We start from the raw sequence: 6747 nt of genomic DNA on the forward strand, positions 1-6747 counted from the left end.
TTAGTAATAGAGTTGTTGTGCATCCTTCTGATACTAGATGTCTGCATCACAGATACATCTTGTACTGGCCTTTAGTAATAGAGTTGTTTTGTATCCTTCTGATACTAGATGTCTGCATCACAGACACATCTTGTACTGGCCTTTAGTAATAGAGTTGTTGTGTATCCTTCTCATACTAATTCAGAAAAGTGAGTGGAGCAGGCACTTATGTTGGTAACAACAAGAGATGAAGTGAGTAGAAAAGTGCCAGAAGACAATAGAGAATAAAACTTTTTCGCGGCGGTGGTGGAGTTTGAACCTGCGACCTTATTGGTACGACAACTCCGCCTGGCAGGTGAGAGCGTGACTCTACCGTGTGAGCTATCCACGAATACAAAAAGATTCGTATCAAACTCAGGTAATTTCTAGAGCTCTCTCTCTCTCTCACCAACTTCTGGAGACCGCGGGTTCGCCTCGCCACACAACCATCGCGAAGTTACTTGACTAGCAGTTAAGCTTAAAAGCCAATATTCTCAACACAAACATATAACATAGAAACGATTGAGACATTGAGTATGCTCCCGTATATGGGGTGAATTTTTAATTCAGAAAAGTGAGTGGAGCAGGCACTTATGTTGGTAACAACAAGAGATGAAGTGAGTAGAAAAGTGCCAGAAGACAATAGAGAATAAAAAGATTTCGCGGCGGTGGTGGAGTTTGAACCTGCGACCTTATTGGTACGACAACTCCGCCTGGCCGGTGTTAGAGTTAAAGTGTTGAAGAGCTCGTTTAGCAGAAAAAAATATGTATAGCAAGAACAGCTTAATGTGTTTGAGTGAAAATAAATTTATTTTTGTATCGGTTGGGTGTGAAGTTTTGGGGACAATCTGGAAAATGGCCGTAAAAAAAAAAAAAAAAAAATTGGAGTTTTATATAGTGCAATATCCACTAAATGTGCTCAAAACGCTTTACAAGGGGTCCTTGGTCAACAGCAACATTTAACATGTAGGACGGGACATGCCGCCTGTTAGTACTGTTAGGCGATATTACAATTTTTCGGACAAAGACAACGCTGTTAACGGCCAGGTACTCATTTACACCTGAGTACGGTGAGAGCATGTGAGTAAAGAGCCTTTTCCAAGGACTCAACTATGCGCCGAGCGCAAGGCTCGAACTTGGGACCTTCTGAAAGCGAGTGTCATACCACAATACCACATAGCCGCAAGGAGAGAGTTACAGGATCTTGAAGTGTTATTTAATCCTCGTGATGGTAAATTGTTGATCTCTATAGCAACAACCACTTTTACATCCTAGAAACTACGAATTAAAAAAAAAATTCAAGTTAGCAGGCTTGGTGGGGTTCCTACCTCCCATAGCGGGCAGGGAGGTACTTGCTGTGTCTTCTATCCCCTCTTATCTGTTTTTCAATTGCTTTCTGTCTTTGTCTTGGAGTGAGATTGCTTGGTTTTGTCCTGACTTTGGTCGGAGTCCTTGGCTGAGAGGGAAACAGTCGAATGTATAGTTATAGTTTGGGAGATGATATTTTTTTCCTTGTAAATCATCTCTCTGTTATGCGTTGTATTATGTTTAGTTTACATATTATATTATATGATTGGTAAATATTTGAGTGTATTCCTCTTAGTTGGGACCTGTGCTTGTGTCTGGATGAGACTTTAAGGTGATCTCAAACTAAGTACTTTGATATAGTGCCCTTGAAATCTACATCTGTTTCCTATTTGAACCAATTCCCTTTTGTCTTACCTTTTCTTTTGTGCTTTAATTGTAATTCTAGAACTTTTTTCATACCCATTTTCTTCCTTTTTGCTGGCGCTGATATGACCTTAATGTGTTGCAAGCGCCGTAAAACCCTTAAAAACAAAAACAAAAACAAGTTAGCAGGTCTGCTAAAAAATGTTATTTTGAACTTTGATTTTCTTTTTCTTTCTCCAGATTTGCCCAGTTCATTGAGGGGGAGTGTCACATCTCTGATCAGGAGTATGACATTCACGTGAATGAGTCTGAAACCAACGCATTGCAATTCACAGACGACGATAGCAGCAGTAGCAGTGAAGAGCTGGATTCGCTTAGTGGTCATGTCCCTTCAGGCAATTGGAGGAGGAATGGAGCGGTCATCAAAAGGTCATGACAATGCACCAATTAAATGCTTTGGAACTTACACAAGCATAAACAGCAGTAGTAGTGAATTGATTGCTTGATTCATCTCTAACTGTCCCTGTCTCTTCTTGTGATTGGAGGAAAGGAATAGGGTGTCAGAAGGTCGTGACAGTACATGAACAATAACATTTGAAAGTCTTTTGAAATATTGAATAGTTAAGATAATAATAATAATAATACTAATAATAATAATAATAATAATAATAATAATAATAATAATAATAATAATAATAATAACAATAATAATAATAATAATAATAATAATAATAATAATGATAATAATAATAATAATAATAATAATAATAATAATAATAATAATAATAATAATAATAATAATAATAATAATTATACTTTATTGCATCCCAAAAAGGAAATTTTTTTGTACAGACGTGTTATAATTTACACAATAAGATAAAAATACAATGGAAATAGGATGTATATATAAAAAAGGAGCAGCTCCATAACCAGAGCCGCGCTTTAAAATATGAATAATTTCAACACTGTAAAATAGTTAAAACTGTCACTATAAATTGAAAATTGAAAAGATTGCAAAACAAATATATTAATAAATTAATATTTACATTTTTTGAAAGTAAAAATTCGAAATAATTATATAAAATGATTATTGCTTGTTGTTATAAAGCCTAATACTGGACGGCAGAAAAGATTTTCGGTGTCTTTCTGTTTTGGTTGAAATAGAGAAAGGGCGACCTCTCCTTCCTGACATAATTACTGATGGTGTTGTATGTAACTTTGATTTATATTACACATTCCCTTGGTTTAACCGTGCCAATATGTGAAAATACTTAATTTAATCTCCCAGCAACAAGGTGGAACAAAATTCTCCTCGTTGTTTTGTTAAAGACAATTGCAAAAGTAATTTTCTTGGAACATTCTTCACTACGTATAGTGAGACACTTATTCGCACCTGAATAGAGTGAGGTAATGAGTGTGTAATATGTCTTAACACCGCAAGCATGAGTTTTGGGATTACTGCCACTGAATACTTGGGTTGGGTTCCTGGCCTTTCACAGTGGGCAAGGGGGGTCGCTTGTTGTGTCTTCTATACTGCTATATATCTATTTTCCAACTTACTTTTTGTCTTGGAATGAGATAACTTGGCTTTGTCCTTTCCCGTGTCAGAGTCCTTGGCTGGGAGGTAAACAGTTATATGTATTGTTAAAGTTTAGGGAGATATATTTTTTCCTTGTAATTCATCTCTCTGTTATCTATTGTCATATACATGGGTAAACTGAAAAGTCTTGAGGCGGCTCTTGTATTTTCAAAACTATAATACTGGGTGGGGTTCCTTACCTCCCATAGTGGGCAGGGAGGCACATACTCTGTCATCTATCCCATTATATCTGTTTTCCAATTTGCTTTCTGTCTTTGTCTTGGAATGAGATTACTAAGTTTTGCATTGGCCTTGACCGTGGTGCTTGGCTGGGAGGGAAACAGACAAATGCATAGTTATTGTTTTGGGAGATGATATTTTTTTCCTTGTAAATCATCTCTCTGTTATGTATTGTTATATTTGTTATTTTTAATGTATAATGAAATGTAAGGATTTGAGTGTATTTCTCTTTGTTGGATCTTGTGCTTGTGTCTGGATGAGACTTAAAGGTGATATCAGACTAAGTACATCGGTGGTATGCTCTTGGAATCTACATCTGATCCCGATTTGTTCCCAATTAGCCTTTGTTTTACTCTCTCTTGGGTGCTTTAATTGTAATTCTAGAACTTTCGACTATCCCATTTTCTTCCTTTTTACTGGGGCTGATATAACCTAAATATGTTGCAAGCGCCGTAAAACCCTTAAAAACAAACAAACAAAAATCCATGTATGTATGTATGTATGTATGTATGTATGTATGTATGTATGTATGTATGTATGTATGTATGTATGTATGTATGTATGTATGTATGTATGTATGGATGGATGGATGGATGGATGGATGGATGGAGAGAGGGAGGGAGGGGAGGAAGGAAGGAAGGAAGGATGGATGGGTAGATGTATGTTATCATCGTCATCATTACCATCGTCGTCATCATTAATATTATTACCTCTGGGATATTCTCTGACAGATTTTGAACCTTCACTGTTCAAATTGATTCTCCAGTTCTAGACACTGTACACCATTTTAGGAAATAATTTTATGTCAATGAATATGTTACCCTTGTTACATTATCATGTATATTTCCTGAAATATACATTCTTGATATGTATTTATGTATGTATGTATGTATGTATGTATGTATGTATGTATGTATGTATGTATGTATGTATGTATGTATGTATTTATGTATGTATGTATGTATGTATGTATGTATGTATGTATATCTGTGTGTGTGTGTGAGTGTATGTGTTTATGTCTATCTTCGAGTTTTGTATGTGTGAGTGTGTGATGTGTGCGTGTGTGTGTGTGTGTGTGGAAGGCGGGGAAGGGTAAGTGTGTGTGTGTGTGTGTGTGTGTGCGTGTGTTGTATATGTATGGATGGGTGTGGATGTTTATTTAGGCGTTATTTTGTGAGTTTTGTAATATTTGGCAGCTAAAATGATCGAGAGATTATAGAAAGAACTGGGTGGGGTTCCTGACTTCCAATAATGGGCAGGGAGGTACATACTGTGTCTTCTATCCCCTTATATCTGTTTTCCAACATGCTTTCTGTCTTGGTCTTGGAATGAGATTACTTGGCATTTTCCTGGCCCTGGCCGGAGTCCTGGCTGGGAGGGAAACAGTCAAATGCATAGTTATTGTACTAAGTACATTGGTGGTATGCTCTTGGAATCTACATCTGATCCCTATTTGTTCCCAGTTCCCCTTTGTCTTACTTTCTCTTGGGTGCTTTAATTGTAATTCTAGAACTTTTTTCTATCCCATTTTCTTTTTTTTTTTACTGGCGCTGATATAACCTAATTTTTTAATGTGTTGCAAGCATCGTAAAACCCTTAAAAACACACAAAAACATTCTTGTTATTTTAATTTGTCCACTCGATTTCTTTGTTGTTTTTTGTTTTATTGTTTTTGGTAATTTGTTTTGTTTTGCTTTTGTATATTTTCGTTATTGATTTTTTTTTTTTTTAATAAAAGAGGAAAAGATGATATATATAATATTTCTTGGTGCGATTCTTTTATAATACATTGTCCATTCTATTGATGAGGGTTAACAACGCCACTACCACATTATCTCATTCATCTGTAGTGTTTCATTCATCCTGTTTTGTTGATAAAGGGGAAACCCGAAATGTTAATTTGATCTGTTTTGTAATTAAATTGAAGCTTCTGGGTGGGGATCCTGACCTCCCATAGCGGGCAGGGAGGTACATACTGTGTCTTCTATCGCCTTATATCTGTTATCCAACATGCTGTCTGTCTTTGTCTTGGAATGAGATTACTTGGTTTTTTTCTGGCCCTCGTCGGAGTCCTGGCTGAGAGGGAAACAGTCAAATGCATAGTTATTGTTTTGGGAGATGATATTTTTTTCCTTGTAAATCATCTCTCTGTTATGTATTATTATATTTGTTATTTTTAATGTTTAATGTAAGCATTTGAGTGTATTCCTCTTTGTTGGATTCTGTGCTTGTGTCCGGATGAGACTTATAGGTGGTCTCAAACTAAGTACTTTGGTAGTGTGCTCTTGGAATCTACATCTGATCCCTATTTGTTCCCAATTCCCTTATGTCTTACTTTTTCTTGGGTACTTTATTTGTAATTCTAGAACCTTTTACTATCCCATTTTCTTCTTTTTACTGGCGCTGATATAACCTAAATGTGTTGCAAGCGCCGTAAAACCCTTAAAAACAAACAAACAAACAAATTGAAGCTTACATTCAATTTCACATTATTATTTATTAACTCTCAAACGTAGGATTTCTTCAATTCTTTTAAAACGTGATAGCGCATTCAATGAGTATTTTTCTCTAATATCTGATTGGAATCGAGCAAAAAAATAATATTTAAATAAAATAATTTAATACTTTTCAACAGTCATGACGTCACTTCCCTTGTAATGACGCATAGTAACTTAGCAACTGGCTCTAAACTATCGGAACAATGGGGGATGCTCTTATGAAATATTTTTCCGACGGGTATAAAAGTGTATCCAGAGGAGAAAAACATTATAAATATGATCATGTTTTGACTTTTATACATTCTGATCACAAGACATATGAGAGGTTCTAGCCAGCATAAAGAATAAACAGTACCAATTTTCTTTGTTTAGAACCAAGATGGCCGCCGTTGCTGGGTGACGTGACATCAGAATATTGAATCCAATTATGTACTCCTTCATAATATTTGGTTTGGCATAGATAATAGTCTCTTAAGACGCCCCCCCCCCCCAAAAAAAAAAAAAAAAAAAAAAAAAACCCAACAAACTCCCCCCCCCCCAAAAAAAAAAAAATACGCAAAAACTAAAACAAAACAAAACAACATTATGAAACAAATCCGTGGTTTAAAATCATCAACAATCTCCGAACCTCATGAATTGTCGTTTGGTCTTGTGGAACTTGCTTATAGTAATAATAAGAATAATAAGATAAGATATACTTTATTCATCCCAAAAAATGGAAATTCGTTTACAGACGTGGCA

This window comes from Berghia stephanieae, chromosome 12 (genome assembly GCF_034508935.2).
Source record: "Berghia stephanieae isolate SIO BIC M18660-M18661 chromosome 12, UCSD_Bste_1.3, whole genome shotgun sequence".
NCBI lineage: Eukaryota > Metazoa > Mollusca > Gastropoda > Nudibranchia > Aeolidiidae > Berghia > Berghia stephanieae.